The sequence below is a fragment of the Taudactylus pleione genome, unplaced genomic scaffold (genome assembly GCF_031769625.1).
Source record: "Taudactylus pleione unplaced genomic scaffold, aTauple2 ptg000707l, whole genome shotgun sequence".
NCBI classification, from domain to species: Eukaryota; Metazoa; Chordata; class Amphibia; order Anura; family Myobatrachidae; genus Taudactylus; species Taudactylus pleione.
This window is the reverse complement of record NW_028285109.1, coordinates 14,008,277-14,031,580: the sequence shown is the minus strand read 5'-3', so window position 1 is coordinate 14,031,580 and position 23,304 is coordinate 14,008,277. Positions and strand designations below refer to the sequence as shown.

Here is a 23,304-nt window from a genome sequence, read left to right as displayed (position 1 = left end):
AGCAGTTACAGCTACTATGCCTGAGGGCCATCCACCAAGACGCATACCTGGGTGGTATTACATGGTGGGTATCGCGTACATCTTTGACTTTGCAGTTCAATTTTATTGTTTTTTTTTTTTTTTTTTTTTTTTCAATATCACTATCGTTGTGACCACTTTAAAGTTCAAGGGTCACTAATGGGGGAGCCACTACTTCTATGGGTACCTCGACTGGTACAGGGTCTTGTAAGGTAATAACCGCTATCCTGGGATTCTGCCTTTTTAGCTAATACACACTTCCCCTTTATAAGTGTTTCTGTAATGATACTTACCCTAACAGTCCGTTTTTTGGGGGGTTATGTATATTCTCTATATGGATACACATCCCTCATGGTAACTTTCCAGTAAAGTCATAGAATGCGGTTCTTTTACATGACCTACATGTCTCCAATAACTATTCTGCTAGTGTCTACAGTATTATCTGCTGCAACTCTTCAGGTTGAGATCCGAGCTGTAGAGCACTGGGTTTTGCACAACCGATGCTACACTCTATATGACGAGACGGGTTGCTGAGTTTGGAAAAGGTCAGTGACATTCTATGTAGCGTCCAGAGGTCTTCTGGTTGCTCACAGGTAAGCGGGCTTACCCCATTTATGTCTCGAGATATGCTGCTGATACTGCAATTGACGATACACAGCCGTTATTACTCCGTCTCACAAAACAGCTGCTGTCCTTGCAGCCATCCGCCTTAAATGGTACCTGTTCATGTTAGTTGGCTCTCCACCTTTAAGGTTTTCCTAGCGTGTGGGTTCCTAATTTCAGTGTAGCGATTCGTGACAAGCAATGTTTTACGCAGAAGGCCTAGTTTTGGTTTTGCTGTTCAGTATCTATTAATACTTTCATTACACTGACAGGTACTTTCATGGTTGCCCTGGTGTATCGGATATTTCCCGTTTGGGTGGTTTGATTCTCAGAGTGGCTGTTGCATCCGTAGTTGTTACCGACTAGGTTATCCCAGTTGTTTTATTCTATGTTCGGGACAGAAGCTGGTTCTGAACACACATTTCCATCGGGTTCGAAGTAGTCTGTTGTTGGGGGTTTTCTGCTATGGTTTTCTTTGCCACTGTTGCCGGAGGTTGCTCGTTTCTTCCAGGCAAGAGGATGCTGGTCTTCGCCTGGTCTCACTGAAGGGTTCCAGTTGCTGTTTTATCCTTATGTTCCAGTATAGGTTGTCCTGCTGTTTAACCCTCCGCAAGCAGTTGTAGTCTCATTCCTCTCAATGCTGTCTTTGCCTCCTATGCAGTGGGATTGCCACTTGTTGGAGACTTTTATGTTCTAACCATTCTGCTGGTTTCCAGCCCCTTGATTAGTTGGACCTCCAGTATGGTCCTGGTCGACCTTCATGTACCCACTCTGGTCCAGGTTGGTCTGTTTTCTGCTGAGATTATGGGGTTCTTCCGTTTCCCCACAGTTGTTACACACTAGTTGCCCTTTTTCTGGCTCCATTTGCGCATGGAGTTCTGTTGTGTCCTGTGCGCTAACACTTGCTCCTCATCTCTTGTTTCCCACTTCGACCTATTGACCTTGGCGGTCCCTGTTTTGGGTTGGCTGCAGGGTAGGCTAGTTCTCAGCACTACCCACCCAGGAGGCTTGCTTTGGGACGTCCCCACTGTATTGAGCTCCAGTGTCCCCTAGTGGATGAAGGAGAAAACAGGATTTTGGTACTTACCGGTTAATCAATTTCTCCGATTTCACAGGTGACACTGGATGACTGCCCAGCGCTGCGTTCTTGCCGTTTTGTTTGGTTCATTATATGGTTGTGTGACTGCATGGGTTCCCTGCAATGGGTTCCTCTGTTCTCCTTTTAGTCGGTTGTATTCCGTACTGTGATCTTCTCTTCGTTTGCCTGTTGTTCTTCGTCTCATCTCGGGCTCCGTTTCTAAACTGGGGCTAATGGGACATGGAGGGCTGATGGGGCATAGAGGGGGAGTAGCCAGTCACACTTCTGAATTATTTAAAGTGCCAGGCTCTACTCTACCATCATCTATACCCCACTGTCTTGAGCTCCAGTGTCCCCTGTGGAATCTGAGAAATGGATTTACCAGTAAGTACCAAAATCCTGTTTTGTCTCTCTTGGGGGCGTGCCCAGCACTTACGGAAGCACTGGGCATCCCCCAAGCGCTCCACTCACGACGAATAGATGTTGTGTGCATGCGTGCGGCCTGTATTCACCCTGCGGTGATCGGTCACCCCAACTTTTCCCATCCATGGAACACTGGCCTGCGGACGGGAAGGCTGAAGGTATGGTGTGTTAGCAGGGTGCCGCTAAAAGTGCAGGGCGCAATTTGCCTTTTTAAAATCGGGCAGGGCAAAACAAGTTAACACAAAACTGAGCAGCAATGCCTATTACAGAGTAACAAAATAAAACCATATTACTATAGATGCCATATAATACAGGATTTTTAAAGCTAAGGTTCACTGGTGCCATGGCTTTTTGTCAGTTCTGTGTTTTCAGGTGTAATATATTTAATAGAAGCAACTTCTTAAAAGTGGCATTATCCTTTAAGGCAGTGGTTCTCAAACTTTCTTGAATCACGGCACCCTAGAGTATGTATTTGTACATCCAAGGCTGCCTGGATTGCCAGCGTGCCACTTTTCCAATATATTTAGCAATTTCAGAAATCTGTGCTAATGAGTTAATGTTATCAAAACATTGTGGAGGAAATTCAATTGTTTGAGGCGGCCGCACTAATTAATGGGCGCCCAACAGCAATTCAATTGTACCAGATGCCCAGTAATTATTATGCTAGTCATGCTCAAAAGTACAGTGTTTAGTCGCGTATAACTAAAGTTGTGCCCGCGATGCGAAAAGCGGAGTTTGGACAGTTTTCACACGTTTTTGCTTGCTATCTCTGGAGCCTGCAAGCAGAAATGTCCACGCCAGCAGTACTCTCATCCAAACAGAAAAACAATTGAATTGATGCTAGTGGGCACCCAAACAACAATTGAATTCCCCCTAAGGGTCACACCCCTCCCCGCCCCCAAAAGCCTGGACGGAACTCTGTACAGTCCCAAAAATAAGTAAAATAGTCCATCCAAAATGGCTGAAACTGTTTTTAGTTATAATTGTCGCCTTCACTCAATATGGGATTAGCTCATAATTTGACCTCAAGTAATTGTGAGAGGGCCCCACAAGAACTATAACTGCAGTGTTTCGGCATACTGTGGCAGCCATGATTAAGCCATGCTGTGACCTTTTTTTTTTCGTACTCCAACAACCCCTGCCCTAGGCATAACTGTTGGGATATTCTTCAGGGAAACTCCCAAATCTTGGATGGCTCTCCCAGATGCCCAGAAAAGCGGGCAGCTCTCCTGGAGACCACATGTGACCTCCCACTTACTGAGTGCTGTGGGCGGTTCGGTCAGCTTTGTGTCACTGTATACCTGCCCTCTGCTTTGAAATGCTGGCATCCCTTAGAATGTAAACTCTCGCGAGCAGGGCCGTCTTCCCTCACGTGTTTCTTCTTGCCTTAATTTTACTTTTCATTTACAATGGCACCTAAAACTGCTTACTGACACCCTGCTACTCATTTAGGTGTTATGCAGCATGTTTATAAATAATGTACTTGTCCTGCATTGTCTGTACTGTTAATAACTGTTGTCTTGTGTGCTCATTTGTTTCTGTACTTTGTAAGGCGCTGCAGAACCCTTGTGGCGCCATATAAATAAAGGATAATAATTGAGACCTTTATATATTGGGGTGGGGCTATAATGAAGTGAGCATGGCATCACCCACCCTCCTAAAATAGAATAGAAATATAGACTACAAGATGACACCAGAAACATTAGATAAATTTATAGACCTGAATTTCCTGATCTACAAGGGCATAGAACATGTTACGTCTTATTTAAATCGCGCAGGGGATGTTGTCATGTCATGTTGGGAATATGTTGTTAGCTGTGCCATTAGTAAAGTGCTAGATGGGCAGTAGCCATGACAACTTGGGGGAGTGATTGCACCTCCAAAACTGGGTACACACCATACAATGGAGTACACACTGCATGATCCGATGTACGACAACGCAATGTGTTACACGATGCATGTGGCAGGACCGCTTTGTTCATTGCATCGCCCCATTTGTGGTGCAGAGCAGCAGATAGTATGATGCAATGAATTACCGCCGTGAGTGACTGATCGGTTGTACACACTATACGGTGCGTATGATATAACAACCACCTACTTCTGTGCTGAAAATCGTTCAGTTGTTGGGAAAGTTTCCAACTTTCCGTTTACATTGGAACAAGAATTGGCTGGGTGGGTTAAACAAAACCGGTTTCATTTAACCAACAAGTTGGAACAAAATTTTTTGGCTTATCATTCAGAATCATCCAGCTTAAGGTAGATATTTAACCAAAACCAGTATTGTATATCCTGGCAGTATTGATGGCAAAATTACAGTATATAGTATAGGTTTTGTATATTAATAAATATATTATGCAAAACATAACAGAGCTACTGTTTGTAACTGAGAAGGTTCAAACTCAAATTTAAATGGCATATGTGTATCCTTCCCTAAGTTTGGGGACTTTTGCTAGTCTGACAGCAGTGTTGTCAAAGTCATCCATTTCATCATCAACTTGTTCTTCCTAAATCTTCAGCATGGAATTCGGGGGCCCTTTTATACTTGTTGCGTATGATAATGGTGTTCCAGCCAATCAGCTCCTAACTGCTATCTGTTTGAAAAATGATAATTGGAAGCTGATTGGCTTGAGCGCCATTATCATACGCAACGAGTTTTAAAACTTGTTGATTATGATAAAACTTGTTGATAAATGGGCCCCACAGTATGTTTTTTCTTCCTCACTTTCAATAATAGATTCCTTTATAAAGTTGTCTTCAGAGGAGTCCATTTCTGTATTATTATAACTTTGAGATTCAAGACCGAACACCAAGAAGAAAAACACTGGTCCCACCGTATCTCATGTATAGTTCAATAACCTCTGCATTATGAAATGTATGCAAATTCTTGAAAAGCCTGAAACAGGCTGATCAAAATATCTGCTACTATAGACCTAGAAATAGCAGCTTTATAAATGATTCACTACATAATACTGTACATCTTACAGCAATTTACCTCACACTAACTGCCCATCTCTGTTGAATCATGTCTGAGGCCAGTTTCACATTTGCCGGGTTTGGCCGGCCAGGCAAGAACCAGGCGGTAGCAGGCCGGGTTGTTACAGGCGCTGTGCCTTTCACAAGCAGCTGCTTTGAGCCGCTTTTTTATGTTTTTGTTTTTTTTTGCCAACAAATTGGGCATGCGCAGCAGCAGTCGCTGCACAAGCCCGGCCGGCAGAAGCCAGTGTGCGTGAAACGAAACATTGTTTCCTTCACTCTACTGGCGTGTAGGGATGGCACGGCACCGTCCTGCACAGTAGATATTTCCGGCTGTTGGACAGCGCCAGGCCGTAGCCATGCCGTCTGAAAGGACCCACTGATTCCCTGCATTTACTAGATGTCATACCCGGCTAAAAACCAGGCGGCTTTTTTCGCTGCCAGGCAAATGTGAAATGGCCCTTATGCAGACATATCCTTAAGGCAATCATAGCTGTCCAAGAGTGACTCTGACCTTTACTGCTTATGAGAAGTTGCTTCCAAGAGAAAGAGGATTAGTGTAAAGTGGATAATCCCTTTAAACAGATGCCAACATTAAAATAAATAAATACAAATTTGCCACGTCAAGATTGGTTTATTAATGTATGTGTATACAAGCACAATCCTCTTTAAACATGCGTGCATAGTCATTTTGACTGTTGCATCTGTGAAAGATGGTCACATTCCTAGTTCAGGTTACAAGAAACAGCCCTCACTTTTTTTCCTGTTTTTAATATATTTTAACCTATAACAAACTTGGGAAAATAAAGGGGGCAATTCAGATAAATTAAATGTTGGAGTGATGCATGCAGTGTGCTGTTCGTACAGCGGGGGAATGCCGATAACTGCACCCATTGCTTCTACATTCATAGGAAATAGATTGCGGGGGGGGGGGGGTTTGGTCTGGCATCCGGGCAGTCGGTATGCTGACGCTTACCTTATCTGCCTCGGAATCGCGATGCTGGTCAGAATCCTGGCATCGGCATCTCAACCGCTGGGATGCCGAAGGTAAGTAGCAAAGTTGGGGGGAGCGTTAGGCTTAGTGTGCGGGGAGGGGGGAGGTTACATTCATGCATTAGGGGGAAGGTTAAGGTTAGACACCAAAGAGGGAGGGTTAGGAGAGGGGGAGGGTTAGTACACCCGACCAACAAGTGTCGGTATGATACCCTGTCGGGATCCCGTCGTCTGCATTCTGACCGCTGGGATCCTGACTGCCGGCATTCGTTTTCGTGTCATGTGCACACTGTACATCACCCATACATTGCGCTGTAATATGTAATGTAACAATACGTTTAATTGAATTGCCCCCAAAGTGTTATGTAGTGAAATCGTGACTTTTGCTTTGTAAGAATGCCAAGTGTTCTCTAAAAGGGCAGACTAAATCCCTAAGCATATTAATAGTATCCACATACATGGACAGAGAGAAAGTTCAAGCACTCTAGTAAAGTATTGCAGGTTAATAATTGGTAACTTATCAATTAATAACATATAGACCAAATTAGATATTAGGACTCTTATTCACAACAAGTGCAAGCGAAATCTCTGAACGCTGTTTTGTGCATATGTTTGATATGTATGTGGTCAAATGCGATCTAACCCCTATTGATACGTTTGTAAATATGTCCAGAATGTTTGCTGCATGAAGCTTTCCCTCTTAAATACAATGTTTACAATTCTTGTATAGTGTAACATCTGTAGAATACATTTCTGCACTACTTTGCACAATTTACATAAGCTCCTGGGACACTCTTTCATCAGACGCATGAGATCACCGGTTCTCAAACTTGTTCCTCAGGACTCAGGACCCCAAACAGTGCATGTTTTCCAGGTCTCCTCATAGAATCACAAGTGAAATAATGATCTCCATCTCTTTTTTTTTTTTTTTTAAATGCATCAGTGAATGAATACATTTTAAAAATGTGTTAAACTCCTGAAACTGAAACTCCCACCTGTAAGCTTGAAAATACTCATCCCATCCATACAGCACCCCCATATACCTGTCCCGCATAGTTTAACCCATTCTGCATTTTGCAGAATATCACCCTAAAAATTACATAATATTATTGTCCCTAATAAGCAAATAAAAACTAAGTGCCTAATAAATCATTTAGGCAGGTTGCCCCAGGGGTTCCAAGCAAAGTCATTTTTACCTTTTTAAAATAGGCATTTTCCCCAACTTTGTACCTGCTCAGAGGCTGAAAAAAAAAAAAGAAAAACCTGTGTTAAATTCCATGGAAACGCGTGTTGGCTTGTGCGGCTAATTGAATAGCAACAAAATTGTGCTCAGCCGCGTTAACATTTACCTGTGTTAACCCATGTAAACGGGGGGGGGGGGGGGGATTCAATTAGCCATGAAAACCCAAGTGTAGGGATGGGGACGGTCCAGCTGCAGAGATGAGTATACCTCTGCATGTGGGCAAATACATGCTGTCAGTTCTGTGCATGCAATGTGTCATTTATTGTGGCTTACTTGTGTTTAGCTTTGCATCAGACTCTCTTCTAGTGAATGGACTCACTCTGCTGTAAGATTACTTGTAAATTTACTTACACCCCCCCAAAAAGCAAATCATTCTGCATGGATATGTGTGGACCTAAGCACAAAGTAGGATTTCAGGAGCTCACCAGTATGAATTATGTCTGTAATGAGGAGAAACCGTTCAGTAACGCAATTTGCCAGATAAGCTGAGGACCACTTCTTTTTTTTTTTTTCTTTAATTCTGCAGCTTTCAATCTTTCCTGCAACTGAGCTCAACATTCCTGGCTGTAGCATTCTGCATGAGGAAATGTCCTCCATGGCCATATACAACAAGTGACCGCTCTAAAATGCTTCAATTAGAAAACATTTCCCTCCGGTGTTTTCATATCTAAATGGCATAAAAGGAATAAACGAGGCTTTCAGGCATTTGGCAAAGTGTTAATTTTGTAATTCAACTGTCTACATGATAATAACAGGACTGACAGGGAGATGTAGTATTTTTAATTTTATTTTCTTTCCACCAACAACTTAAAAGAAGGTAAAGTTAAATGTAAATTAAATAAAAGAACATGTTTAGCAAATATTGGTAGCATGACAATAGTAGCCTTTTATTTGCCTTGAAATGGATATTGAAATAGAAGATATTGTCTAAAAGTTGTGAGCCATCTACGGCACGTTCCCCATTCTGCCGATGCCTATCGACTATCAAAAATGCTCATCTGCAGTCATCAATTACTCAGTCTGTTGGGGAATCGAGCAATACAACATGTTAAAAATTCCAGACTCACTGATTCAGAGCATTTTCGGGTGGTAATCGGGGAATATTAACATACTGGCGAAGAGGCATATTATTAAGACCAGGGGACCCGGTGGATAACATCAGCCAGGGGATAAGGCGCTCTCCCTGCAGCCCCTCCCCCAGCTCAGGGTGCCTTTCCACTATGGTCCTGGTGTTCCCTGGGCTGCTCCTCCCTCACCCTCCGTCCCCTCAGAGACACGTGGCAGCCATTTTAGGCAAGCAGTCTCTGGGAATCGCTGGGTCCAGTCTCCCTGTATACGTCCCCCCAGGGCCAGGTTATACAGCGTAACAGTGTAATGTTCTTTTCTGATTTGTATGTGACTTGTGCTAGTGTGAATCTCAGTTTTTCTATACTGTCAGTTATAAGTATCCCTTTCTACTACTATACCCTGTCATACAAAGGTATGGTGGGTCATTGTACCTCACACTTGTGAAGGCTATCGTATACTTCATACCGCGTTGCACACTACATTGTGCCATATCGAACACTGTTGCACGCTCCCTGGTGTCATATGTAGCGCTGTTGCACACTACGTTGTGCCATATATAGTGCTGTCGCTCCAGGGGGGCCACCAGTAGTGCAGTTGCACTCTATATTGTGAGATAGATATATATCTCTCTAATTTTGTGCTGTTGCATACTACATGGTGCCATATATATAGCGCTGTTGCATACTACATGGTGCCATATATAGCCCTGTTGCATATTATATTGGGTCATATATAGCGCGATTACGCACTACATTATGCCATATTTCACATACTGCACCGTATCATTACTATGGCTGGCAGAGGAAATAATAACGAACAGCCTCAGGATCCTGCCCTTATTCTGTCGTCCTGTAACTTCTGCTCAGCGGGCTTAGCCCCAGAGGACTTCATTCAGGATAGGCTTTGCACTAATTGTTACACAGCACCAGGTCCCTTAGCCTCGGTGTCTCTCCCTCAGGACCCATCCTGGGTGCCTTTTCACAGATGCTGGCAAAAATTACAGGACCGAGAGCGGTCCCCATAGTGGGATGGCCACAGCATGTACCCCCTGCAAATCCTTTGCCTCCCCCATGGGTAGGCATGCTGTCTACCTCAGTACAGAGTTTGGCTGCTCCCTCTACAGCATTGCAGCAAATGCTACAAAGGGAAAAGCCTTTATCCACTAAACCCTCTAAACGTGCTCTGTTATCCTCCCAGTCCACTCGGTTATCTGATTCTGACATATCATCTGGGGAGGCAGAAGACGCAGACTTCTCTCACTCTGACCGTATCCGCAGAAGACGATCCACCCTCTAAACTAGATATATTGCCCTTATCAGAGCTGTAAAATCCATTTTACAAATAGAGGATGAACCCGCTTCTAAGAAAAAGAATGCACTTTTTAAATGACAAATGCTAGTTTTTCCAGAGTTCCCTCAATCAGACCAGCTATCTGATCACATGAGTGAAGCATGGAATATGCCTGGTAAAATGTTTCAAAATCCAAAACAGTTCAGTTCCTTTTACCCTCTTCCAGCTATTGATTGCACTAAATGGGAAGTTCCCCAGGTTGAGGATTCTCATGTAACTTGTTTGGTTAAAAATGCCACGTTACCCATTCATACTGCTACCTCCTTGAAGGAGACTACAGATAGACATATAGAAGCTTGTCATAAATCTATTTTGCTTTCTTACAGGAGCTATTACTTGTCCTGGTAAGGCTACGCCCTGGATGAAAGCCATTGAGAGTTGGGTAGAGGCCCTAGAAGAAACACTTTCCCCTGAAGCTTCAAGGGAGCAACTCTCCTATATATCTCACATTAGAGATGCAACGTAGGTGAGGCAGCTATGAATATGGCTCTCCTGGCTTCCAGGATATCTGCCACTTCGGTAGTGGCCTGCCGTATCGTTTGTGTTCCTGCCCTCTACCTATAATACAAAACCTAGGATGTCATTTTTTCGTTCCATTCGTCCTCAAGGCAAAGCCAAGGGTCAGTCCTTTCCACGACAACAGACATCAGCTAAGGCCTCCAAGCCTAGGGCCAAACAGGCCTGGGCTACTAGATGTCCACCTGCCAAGTCTGTGGACAAGCCTGCAGCCTGACGAGGCGGGCCTCTCCCTGGTGGCTCCCAGGGCAGAAGGCTAACTTCTACAATTCGCTCACGTTTGGCATTATACCACGTTGGATACCTGGGTAAGAGAAGTGGTCTCTCACGGATACGCCAAGGTCCTGCTGCTCCACAAAGCCTTTCATTCCTTACTGAATTCAGGAGTAATAATTCTGGTCCCCTCCTCACAACAGGGCAAGGACTATTATTCTTAGCTCAGAAGCCCAGTGGGTCTCATCGGCCTATCCTCAATCTCAAATCTCTGAACAAGTTTATCAGGGTGCCCAAGTTTCGTATGTAAACTTTGTTCTATTATCCTAGCTATGGAGCCTGGAGATTTTATGGTATCCCTGGACACTAAGGACGCTTACGTACATGTACCTATAGCACCGTCTCATCAACAATATCTCCGGTTTGCTATACTACAGCAACAATACCAATTTCAGGCTCTGCCGTTTGGCCTCTCATCACCCCCTCTCTTCGTCATCAAGGGATCAGACTGCTCCCATATTTGGACAATCATTTGCTGTTGGCAAGCTCTCCAGAGTCTCTTCAATGTCATCTGCAGGTAACCATTATCTATCTACAAATGCACGGTTGGCTGATCAACTGGAAAAAGTCTTCTCTGACACCCTCTCAAAGAAAGGTAAATTTGGGAGCCGCCCTGGACTCTCAAGTTCAGAGAATCTTCCTGACGACAGACAACATTCAGCACTACAGTACAGACTACGCAGACTGCTTCACAATCACAGAGTGTCGATTCACTCTGCAATGCAGGCCTTCGAATTAATGGTGTCCACCTTCGACATGGAGTTTGCTCAGTTTCACTCCATGCCCCTACAACACCTGATCCTCTCCCAGTGGAACAGGCTTCCCCATCTGCTCAAATCCCAGACGATGAGCCTCCCCCTAGAGGTTCACCTGTCCCTAGCCTGGTGGCTACAGACTCCCCATTTGAACCAGGGTCATCCCTTTTGGATCCTGGACTGGGCTCTCCTCACCACGGATGCAAGCCTAAGAGGGTGGGGCGCAGTAACCGGCTAACACACTTTCCAGGGCCAGTGGTTCCCAGTCAACATCCTGGAACTTTGAGCCATCTACAGAGCTCTCACTCTGGCTCAAAATATTCTGAAAAACAGGCCAGTACAAGAACAGTCTGGCAACCCACGGCTGTGGCCTACCTCAATCATCAAGGGGACACTCGAAGTCAATCAGCTTCTGGTGAACAAATGCGGTCTTCCAGAAGTGGATCTCATGGCCTCAAGACACAACAACAAACTTCCAGTTTATGGAGCCAGAACAAAGGACCCCCAACGTGGCCTTCTTAGACGCCTTCTTGGTGACATGGACCTTCCAGTTTGCATATCTCTTCCCTCCAATATCCCTGCTTCCTCAAGTGCTTCAGAAATTCAGACAGGAAGGAGGCACAGTCCTGTTAATAGCTCCGACTTGGCCCAGACATCATTGGTACTCGGATCTTCTAAGACTTTTTCTATAGACGTTCCTCTTCAACTTCTATGAGTAGACCCGTTGACTCAGCCAGGGTTTACCACAGAATTTGGCATTCATATTTCCAATGGTGTGCTCCATGAAACTTTGACCCTCAGGTCTTTTCAAGTTTCTCAAATTCTTGCCTTTTCTTCAGCTGGACTGGATCTAGGCCTCTGTCTAGCATCTCTCAAAGTACAAGTTTCTGCTTTTGTCTATCTGGTTTCAGTGCAAGATTACTTCTATACCGGATGTCCACACCTTCATGCAAGGTGTTCTATGGATACAACCTCCCTTGCTCCCTCCTGTGGCTCCATGGGATTTGTCAGTGGTGCTCAAAGCACTTAAGGAACCTCCATTGAACCTCTGGAATCGGTGGATATCAAATGGCTCTTTGCAAAGGCTATTTCTTCTGGCTATAGCATCTGCCCGTAGGATATTGGATTTAGGGGCGTTTTCGTGCCGCTCCCCCATTTTGGTATATCAGGATAGATATTTCATCAGGATAGGGCTGTTCTTTGAACACGCCCAGGCTTCTTTCCCAAGGTGGTTTCTCACTTCCACCGGAATGCGGAGATTGTGGTTCCGGCCTTTAAATCCACTAGACCTCTCGGCAGGTGAGGCATCTTGGATGTGGTTCGTGCTCTAAAGATCTACGTGGACCCGTACTACTTCCATCAGGAAATCGGACTCCCTCTTTGTCCTTTATGGATTCCACAAGAAGGGATGACCAGCTAACAAACTGACTCTGGCCAGATGTGTTCGCATGACAATCTCGCAGACTTACACGCAGACGCGATTTCCTGTGCCGACTACAGTCTCTGCTCATTCTACTCGCTCTGTGGGTCCCTCGAAGGCAGCCTGGTGTGGCGCCTCAGCTGAACAGCTATGCAAGTCTGCCACCTGGTCTTCTGTCCATACCTTTCTTAGGTTTTATGCCTTTGATACATTTGCTTCTCAGGATTCTTCCTTCACATGTAGGGTTCTCCTATCAGCGCAGGAGCGTTCCCAACCCTGAAACACTGCTTTGGGACATCCCTAATGTCTCCCTGTGGATCTCTATGGACCCTGGTGAAACTTACCTTTGTTAACTCTTTCTGCCCTGATGCACCTGGCTTCTATTGGTTTCTTCTCTTGGTCACCCCCTTCTCTGTGAGAGTGGAATTCTTCAGTGTACCAGTCTTCCTTCTCTTCTGTCCTGCGCCTGCCTTGGGCTTAACAAAACTGAGGTGCCCTCAGGCTGTGGGCAAGGTTTAGGGGGAAAGACCGGAGCATCCTGGGATTGAAAAACGTTGCTGTTTGTGTCCGGTCCTCCAGGTCCCACCTACACCCCAATGTCTCCTTGTGGACACTGTGGACTTGGAAGAAAGAGAGTTAACAACTTGGTAAATTTTACTTACGTAATGTTCATTTATCCTTTGTTTCTTCAGAGGACAGTGCTGTGACTTGGGTCAGAGTAGATAATTGTAATGGGCTGCTGTAAATCAATTTATTCTTTTGTATTTCTGCGTTGGTTTCAGATAAACTCAGTTTTTAAATATCTTTGTTCATGTCTAGTTAACACAATTACCGCTGCTGTTAACATGCTGCTTTTTAATCTTTTCCCAAATATAATCACTAACTGCCTCCTCCTTGTTGTGTTTCCTTGTTAACAACACGAGTAAACTGTTTTCTGCTCAAAAGTAACTGTTAAACAACTGCTTTTAAATTTATTTTCTTTCATTTTAAACGATGACTCTTAACAGCAGTGCAAACAGTCTGCGATTGAGACTGTGGTAAATGGGGAGTGTGACCACCAGCATCTGGTAAATTCAAGTGACAAGATGCGTCCCTTTTATAAGTGCATAAAAGAATGTTACTTAATCCATTAGGACAGAGGAATTCCCCCATAGGGGGCTATTCAATTGTTTTATTACACCCACTCTCTCTCATCTAAAGTGACAGGAGACTGGGGGCGATATTCAATTGTTTTTGGGCGCCCATGCTTTATCGCACCCAAATAGAGAGGGTTTAGCCACGTAAAGTCATTTGGACACCCAGACAACGCATTTATTGCACATTTCTGCTGACCACCTCAGGAGGGTGCAAGCAGAAACGCTGGTGCCGGAACGGAGCAACGATTGAGTCTTCTAGAACCGTGGTTCTCAAACTCTGTCCTTAGGACACCACACAGGCCATGTTTTCGAGTTCACCCAGCAGGTACACGGGTGTATTCATTACTCACTGACACATTTTAAAAGATACACAGGTGGAGCTAATCATTTCACTTGGGATTCTGTGAGGAGACCTGGGAAACATGCACTGTTTGGGGTCCTGAGGACAGAGTTTGAGAATCTGTGTTCTACAAGGTGCTAAATAAATAAGTAGAATCTGATTGGTTGCTATGGGTAACACCTTCACTTCTGTAAACCCACACTGTAGTAAATATACCCCCTGCACTCTTTCATGCATTTTCCATAAATCGTACACTGCAGAGTTAATGCGTTAAACCCAGCAGATGGCCGATTTGGACGCAAGAATTTGCAGGTGGTGATCCTCCTGTTTTTGTATGGTAAAGTTCATGCGATATCCGCTAACTTGGATCGTGGAACATAGCCGTGAACAGATTGCGACTAATTGCATTGACCGCTAACTTTATTTTAATGACTAATACAGAGGTTCCCAAATTCAGTCCTCAAGTCACCCTAACGGTACAGGTTTTAAGGATATCTATGCTTGACCACAGGTGGCTTAATTAGTACCTCAGTCAATTTGATTTAACCACCTCTGCTTAGCCATGGATAGCTCTAAAGCCTGCAATGTTGGGAATGCCTTGAGGACCGCGTTTGGTAACCTCTGGACGAATATTATACTGGACATTGATTGGACAGGAAATGAAGCATGACTCTTTCCAGTATTATAATATATTTTGTCATTAGTGTATGACTTGAATATGCAGTTGTGTTTATAGGAAAATGAATCACATGCTGTTTATCTTTTAAATCAGGATGTCTGTTGGTCTCTTGTATCCAGTCTATGCACAGCTGTTGCCACACAACTTCTTAGATAAGATTAGAGACAACAAGGAGAACTTACTGATTGTGGGTAAGGGGGTTTAGGGTAATTGGCTGTTGGTTGAATGGGACAGATGGTGGGTGTGAGACATGATAGGCAGCAGGACATTGTATTAGATTACGTTGTATTAGATTTTCTTCTGCAGATAATTTTGTGCCGTTTAGTAAATCTGTTTTATTAGTCCTTGTAATCATTATGGTTTCTACAAGCTGAATCTTTAGTGCTTAGTAGTAATCTGTTTGGATTTAAACTTGTTTAATAAACATTATCATTGCACGTATTGAATTAGAGTTGCGTTATGGATATTGACAATGCTTCTGTATTATTGATTTGTCTGGGCTAACTTCTTGAAAACTCACCATGTTATTTATTGTTAGTTACATGCTCAGTGCTCCCTCTTTTATAAAGTCCTTCTTTTACTACACAACCTTTACTTGCCATCATGTGTATTATTTGCACAAAAGTACAATAATTGGTTAGTTTTATTATGATTCCCTCAGTATAATGCCAGATTTGGCCTGTGTTTTTAATGAGGCGGCATATAGAGATTTGCGTTTCTTGGGGGGGAGGGGGGTTTTAGTTTTTTTGTAATTTCTACAGGAATTGCTATTTTCTTGCAACCCCAGAGCAGAGCAAAAATTAAAAATCCCTATTTTAAGTAAAAAAATGTTGGGGACCCCTTCCCCAATGACTAATTAGACCATTAGAAATTTTAAGTTAGCCTAATTGGTCCAATAACTACATGTCATTATTGGTTATTAAAACCAATAATGACCTCAAATTGCCCCAAATTAATTTTAAACCCTAAATTTAATTAAACGAACATAATTGCTTTATTTTGTCTTTTGCTTTTTTTAAATTGGCCCGACTACAGTTGCCTTTTTTTTTTTCCATTTTGTTCGCAGTTTTGTTTTATTCGTTTGTAATACAAATAATACCCCTTTTACACCAGAGCTAAAACCCGGGTTATTGCAGGGTTAACCCGGGCAGCTCCCTGGTGTAAAAGGGGGGAGAGCGTTGGATCGCCAGGTCGAGTGACCTGGCAATCCAACCCAGGTAAATAGCAGGGTTTAACATGGACATAGCCCGTGAGAACAGTGCACTCCGGGTCACGATGACCTGGAGTGCGCTGCTTGCCGGCCGATTGGTCCGACTTCATTGGCGCTTGGAGATGACGTCATCTCCAAGCGCCCACTTTCACACCGTGCATGCCGGGTCTATGCAGACCGGAGTCCGGTGTGAGCGGCGCCGACTCGGGAATATCTCGAGTCGGCGCCGGCTAAATTCCGGGTCTGAATCCGGATAGGAACTCTGTTCCAACTCCGGGTCAGACCGAATTTTGGTGGAAAAGGGGTATAAGTGTTTTTATCATTTTTATTTTTTATTTTTTTTTACTGTAAAAATCAGCTATTTAATGCATTTTTAAAAAACAATGCATTTTTCTTTGGGACACTAACCATTATTTATGTTACCCAACATTTTTTTTTTTTTTCTTAACTCTGGTATGCGCATACCCATGATGAGTCAGAATGCTACTGGTGGCGAGAAAGGAGGGCAAAAGGGATCTCTCTCTTTCTCTCTTTCTCTCTTTCTCTCTCTTTCTCTCTCTTTCTCTCTTTCTCTCTTTCTTTCTTTCTTTCTTTCTTTCTTTCTTTCTTTCTTTCTTTCTCTTTCTCTCTCTTTCTCTTTCTTTCTCTTTCTCTCTTTCTTTCTCTCTTTCTCTCTCTTTCTCTCTCTCTCTCTCTCTCCTCCAAAGGTAAAGCTGCCAAATCTTACATAGGTATTTAGTATTAAGAAAAGTAAGCTATTAGTTCACATAGCGACTTAGACCAATGAATTTTATATACAATATTTGTTGCTGTTTATTGGTCTGTCTGGTTATGCAATCGGACACTCCTACAACGATTGGGATGAAACCAACGCGAGGTGGTCCCGTTGGATCCTGGCCAGGTTTTAGGGGGGTTAGGGTCCCGGTTGGACTTCGCGATAGTGTATACTTGGTAGAACTTTGACTGTGAGAGCCTGTTCTGAGCCTACCATTAGATGGATTTGGATGTGCGCGTCAGAGTGGTAACATTGGTTCCCAGAAGACATACTAGGGGAGGGAGGAGGGGGGGGGGGTTTGAGGTGTTGAGGTCCTGGTTGGACCTCCGTTGGTGTACGCTGGGCAGAAGTTTGACCTGAGGATGCTGGACAGAACTTTGCCCAAGGGAGCCTGTTCCGGGTGTTCCACCGGACATATTTGGATGAAAACTTCAGAGGGTGGCAATTGGTCTGGGATGCCTAACGGAATGGATCTAACCCAGGCAACGCCAGGTACATCAGCGTGCGTGTGTGTGCGTGTGTGTGCGTGTGTGTGTGTGTGTGTGTGTGTGTGTGTGTGTATATATATATATATATATATATATATAAATATATATATAAATGTGTGTGTGTGTGTATATATCTATATATATAAATATATATATATATATATATATATATATATATACATACACAATCTATATATCTCATCAGAAGTAGGGTGGCACTCGTTGCAACAATATCACAGGACACCAGGTATAACCGACGCTTCAATGTTTTATACAGATATTGGGTATACCCTGGTGCCCTCTGATATTGTTGCAATGACTGCCACCCTATATAGAGAGAGAGATATATAGATAGATTTTTTTTTTTATATTATGTTTTCTTATAAATGAGAATGTCTACTTGCGATAAATTCCTCCACAACCACTGAATCCGTTGTGTTGCAGTTTTCACCACTGTGTAGGTAATTTTCCCAGGCAGGTTTTAGGCTATGGATCATCACGATCAGTTGGCTGTGGGCGGGAGCTCCGTGCGGAGGAATCAGGGTGCCCAAAAAAGGTGACTTTAGACACATTTCTTCTCGCACTGTCAGCAGGCTTTTAGAAGAAATGTGTCCGCCTCTCGCAGTTTTAGGCGTCTGAACAGAGCAATAATTGAATTGCTCTGTTTGGCGCCTATTCGTACAGATGCACAGTAGGGGGCGTCTATAACAATGGAATCGGCCATTTAAAGACTTAATGATTCTTGTGAGTTCCTTAGTAAAATGGAAGGCAAGAACGTTAGTAAATACCTTTCTTATTTCCGGAATCTGTATATTTACCGGCGGGTGGGATGCAGGAGGTCAGAAGACCGACAATGGCATTTTGATGATGCAAATCCCGACGGGCCGGTAAGTAGCCTAACCCTACACCCTCCCCCTGGTGGTGCTTAAATCTAACCCCCTGCCTTCCTGCACCCTAAACCTAAACTCCCACTTGTGGTGCCTAACTCTAACCCCCCCTCCCTGCAACCTAACCCCCCTCCCCCTCCTCGCAGCCTAACCCACCCCGGCATTTCCCTAAACCTAACGCTAACCTGCATACTTACTTTCGGGATGCCAATGTCCGTATCTTGATCCCTTTGGGATGCTGGCATCGCCATTCTGGCGGGCGTCTGGATTACGGTGTCTGTATACTGACGTCCGGCATCCTGACTGGATCCCTTATTCCCCATGTTAGCAGAGAGATTGAGCAGTCTGTTTCAGTGTAGCATCTTTATCAAACTTAGGTCTGTCACAATAGCCTCTTTGTCAATTCAGACAGCCAGCTGACATCAAATACATCATTAAAACATCTAAGGTTACTGTTGTGCCCAATCTTTGTAGTCCTATGATATTATGTAAGTATCTCTTAAGGATACATATAATTACAATTCTGTTTCGCAAGCCTGGCTGCCTCCATGTATTTAATGTGGCAATATCCTTATCCTGTAAATAGACAAGCATTACTTTTGTGTTTATCCTCTACATTGGTTACTGCACTCCTGCCTTTCCAAATGCTTTACAGTCCCACAGACCCAATAATTCTGGTTAAAATCTTTTTTGTTTATGCAGTTTCTTTATTCTTTCTCTGCAATAATGGCACTTTTTTTTTTTTATTGACTTGATCATATCGATGTCTAGTTTGTTTATTACAAAGTTGTGTGTGCTGAACACATACGGCTTGATTCAGCAATGAACGAACTTGCTAATACACAATATGCCGCTTGCCTATGCATTGCAGTGCGCGAACTAACTATTGCGATCGGGACTGTGATCGGAGTGACTACGCAGACCCATCGCAGAGTTATTGACAGGAAGTGCCGTTTGTGGGTGGTAACGGGGGTGGACGGCCGAACACAGGCGTGCCATTACGTTTGCACGGGTTGCATGGGTGTGCATAAATTAGCCACTGGGATGCCTTGCGCAGCCTGAGGCCTGATGGCGTGCATGGAAGGTAGTATTTTCTGAGTAAGGTCAGAGCTTGAGACTCAAGAGTGGTGACATGGAACGGGGAAGCATAAATGACATGGGGGCGGCCCTAATACCCCTCAATACACCCCTGAGCATAACGTTTAAGTCATGTGTCTTGGAAGACCTCACGGTTACCAGGTTGCTAAATTATTGGGTTGATAATCTGACACTGAAAATCATATTTGCAATATGAGGAATAAACAATTTGCGCTGTAGTCACATTATCATAATGGTGTGATTTTCTGTGCATTTTACTTTGTTACAGAATATTTTAGCAAATACATAAAATGGTAATACAAGTAGGAATTTTATATACAGTTGCTGTTAAAGGTTGTTACGCCTTTTTTAACTTAATTTAATTTCACCAGTCAATGATTTTTAATTTTTTTTTGGTTAACTCTTAAACTGGGTAAACACTTGCCAATGTGTGTACCCAGCGATGTGACGCCCGACCACACATTCTATCGGGCGGGCAGTACACAATTCATGATGCGGTGACCGATCATCCGATATGTTGGGCACCGACTCCATCCACTATGCCGTCGCCGGCATCTGGGACATTCCGTCGGCCATACATGTTGGCCGGTGGAACGACCCACGGGAGCACGCATGGCTGCACACAGTAGGTATACACTGGCTGAAGTGGACGATATGTAACCCTGACATATCGTCTATTTTGTACCCAGCTTTAGAGTGGTGCTAGAAAGTATGTGACCCCATTACAATTTTAAGAATTTCTTCATAAATTTGACCTTTTAAATGTGATACACAGGGGGGTGATTCAATTCAGCGCGATTCTGAATAGCCCCGGGAAGGACTTCTTGGAGCTATTCAATTGCCGTTCTGTTAAATCTGACTAGAGGATTTCTGCTCGCACCCTCCTGAGGTGCGAGTAGAAATCCGACTTACTGTAACTGCTTTCCGCAATGCTGTTTTCCTTGCGGCCTTCGTTTTTGTCAGAAAATGCGGTTACTACAACTAAATGCCCAGCTTAAGGCGCGGTAACCAGCATTCTCCGTCTTAAAATGGTTCTAGTCTGACTTAACAGCGCATTCAACTGAATAGCTTCCGGATCTCCTTCCGAGGGCTATTTAGCATCATGCTGAAATTAATCTCCCCCATAGCATGGTGGTTGCTCAATCAATTATTGGGCTATCACAGGTGCAGGCAAGGGAGGGGTCAATCTAGACCAGTTTGTGCCAAAGTCTAGCTGCAGTGGAACTACACATCCCAGCATGCACTGCCACCGTTTTGCTATCAGGGCATGCTAAAACTGTGGCAGGACATGCTGGGATTTGTAGTTCCACTGCAGCTGGATGGCCCACGTTTGATTCCCCTGATCTAGACAAAAACCAGCACGCCACAATGGGCCAGCAAGAGATTTACATCCTACTGTACATGATTATATCAATGCAGATATTCTGATGCATACATTTGAAAACTTATAGTAAGCCACCAGCCACAGTAATGCATCTCTGGTAGTCCTATGCTACATAATAGCACCACTGTGGGTCATACAGTTATGTTTTTCTAAATTGAGAGCTAGTATAAATTAGGTCGCTGTGTCCAGCGCTAACCTTATATGTCTCTATAGGTATGGAAAAGATATGTATAATGGTGCAAAGGTCAAGTGTAACGAAACAAATTTGTGTTAAAACTGTAGATGTTTATTAGGAGAAACCGAATGTTTGTAGAAGGAGTCACAATACTCCTGTGGAAATAGAAAACGAATACTCAATATTCAAATAAATGTCCAGATACTGTTTAAACTAGCAGCACATGATGGGCACTGGCTCTAATGGGTAAGTGAGAGAACTCCTTTAGGGTGCCTCTTTCCGTAGACTACCAATGGGTGTCTACGTATCCCTAAGGCCAGACTGTATTAGATCCCTATGAAGTAGGGAATGTCTCTGAATATAGGTGTGCATGCACCTATTCGTGGGTTGCAGGTTACATAAGGTGATCCCTATAGGGGGTCCCTTTCCGTATAGCACTATGTGCCTACGTCTCCCTATTATCACCTATGTGACAACCCGTGGCTGTGATGGTAGTAGCAATACAATAGGTGTGTCTCACTGTGGAGTCTGGGCCTGATTCAGACCCGCTCGCGAGCGGGTCGATGGTGCCCTAGTGCGCATGAGCAAGACCCGCATAGCGACAGACAGCCGTCGCTATGGGTCTCGCACCAAAGGGGGCGTGCTGTCGATGGTGAGTGACAGCACGTCCCTTTTGGTGGGCGTGCCGGGGGCGTTGGCGCCCAGACGGAGGCGTTCCCATGGGAACGCCTACCGTCTGGGTCCGGCACCACTGACATCACTAGTGATGTCAGTGGGAGTGCTTTTGGCTCTGATAGAGCCAAAAGCACTCCTGGGCTTGCGGCAGCGAGACCCTACCGCAGGGTCTCGTCGCAAGCCCGATGGTCGCGATGGTCTTGACCATCGCGACCATCTTTTTGGCCGCTCGCATAAGCTGTGGGTGGTCACCCACAGCTATGCGAGCGGCCAGGAGGCCGCTCCAAGTTTATTTAGGAGGGCCCTGATTCAGAGCGAGCACTCTTGTCAGAGCGTCCGGCTCTGAATCAGGCCCTCTGTCCCATGCAGGATAGTGTAGGGTGTGGGTATACCCTCAATTAGGACTTGCCTGCCTTATGAGAGTATCATACGTTTCCTCACTGCAAGATGGTAATGGTAAAGAGTGATGTTGCAAGCTGGTAAATGTAAGACAGGGGCGGCGGCCTGCACTCCTGTCCTTACCGTGGGCAGAGTAATGTTACGCTCGTGCAGCGTCTTCAATCGCCTCCACAAGCAGCCTCCGGTCACCACTTCTCTGCAGTGCCTGTCTGCCGGGATGGATGTCAGTGTGCACAGTGTGCAAGTGCGCCGGCGGTCTGTTGCTGCTGCCCGTATGCTTGCTGGCGTGCTGAGTTGCTGTGTGGTGCACGGGTCAAACAACAACGCGTTTTTAAGCCTGGAGGCATTTCAGGATCCCCAAAGGCCCTACAAGGATCAGCACTCCCTCCAGCTACTGACTCTCTTGTTGGCCAGTTGGTGTGCTGCGGGAATTGTTTCTGTTTTTTAATTGTCCTTAAGTCTATTAAGGTCTTCATCTAAAGCAGTGTACACACTATTGGCTACAATGTAACAAACGATGCGACGGTCATCCCAATTTCACTAAATCCCAGAACACGCGGTATAGAGCGTACACACTATGTAACATTCCAAACAACTGCTCAATATATTGTGTCGGGGGATTGTAACCAGTTAATTGTTTCTCCTGAACACACTATGCAGTCATCGAGTAGATCACTGGCAAGATTGGACCAATCTATAATGTGCTCATGTCATTGTGCATACACACTACATAATGTGCACCACATCGTTCAGTGCATCCCATCTGACGTGCAGAACAGCAAATGGGACGATGCGTTGAATGACAGATTGGGCATACACACTATACGATGTGTACGATATCTTTCTGATCAGTGTCAGGACGATATATTGGATGATAGATTGAATAGTTTGTACATAGCTCAAGTCAGTGATTCTCGACTCCAGTCTTAATGTACCCCCCTACAGGACATGTTTTCAGTATTTCACTCTGTGAAAGCAGGTCGGATAAAAGTGATCCAACATTGCATTGCTGTGTCAGAAAAAGTATGTGAACCTCCCAGGATTCACTAATTTGTGTGACCGCCTTATGCAACAGTGAACTCAAACAAACATTTATAGTAATATGTTATCAATCCTGGTCATTGGCTTAGGGAAACTTTGGTCCATTCCTTCTATTGGAATTGCTTTTAACATAGTAATATTGATAGGCTACTCTGCATATACCACTTTAAATACTGGAACAGCATTTCTATTTAATGTCTGGGCTTTGCCTTGGCCATTCCAAAATGGGATTTTTTTTTTTTTTTTATGCTTTGACTATTTTTTTGGTTGTCTGTCTGTGTAGGGTCATCGTCATGAGACCCAC

General features: G+C 44.3%; 1 protein-coding gene across 5 annotated transcripts in view; it reads left to right on the top strand.

Annotated features, from left to right (window-relative positions):
• Positions 1–23,304, top strand: part of FMN1 (formin 1) — a 294,798-nt gene that overhangs the window by 30,676 nt on the left and 240,818 nt on the right. Inside the window, exon 1 of one of the 5 annotated variants that reach the window (XM_088456503.1) lies at positions 17,294–17,345. The exons of the other annotated variants lie outside the window; for them this stretch is intronic. The gene's annotated coding sequence lies outside the window, so the exon portion shown is untranslated. Of the gene's footprint in view, positions 1–17,293; positions 17,346–23,304 lie in introns of those variants that run through there. 5 annotated transcript variants of the gene reach the window in all.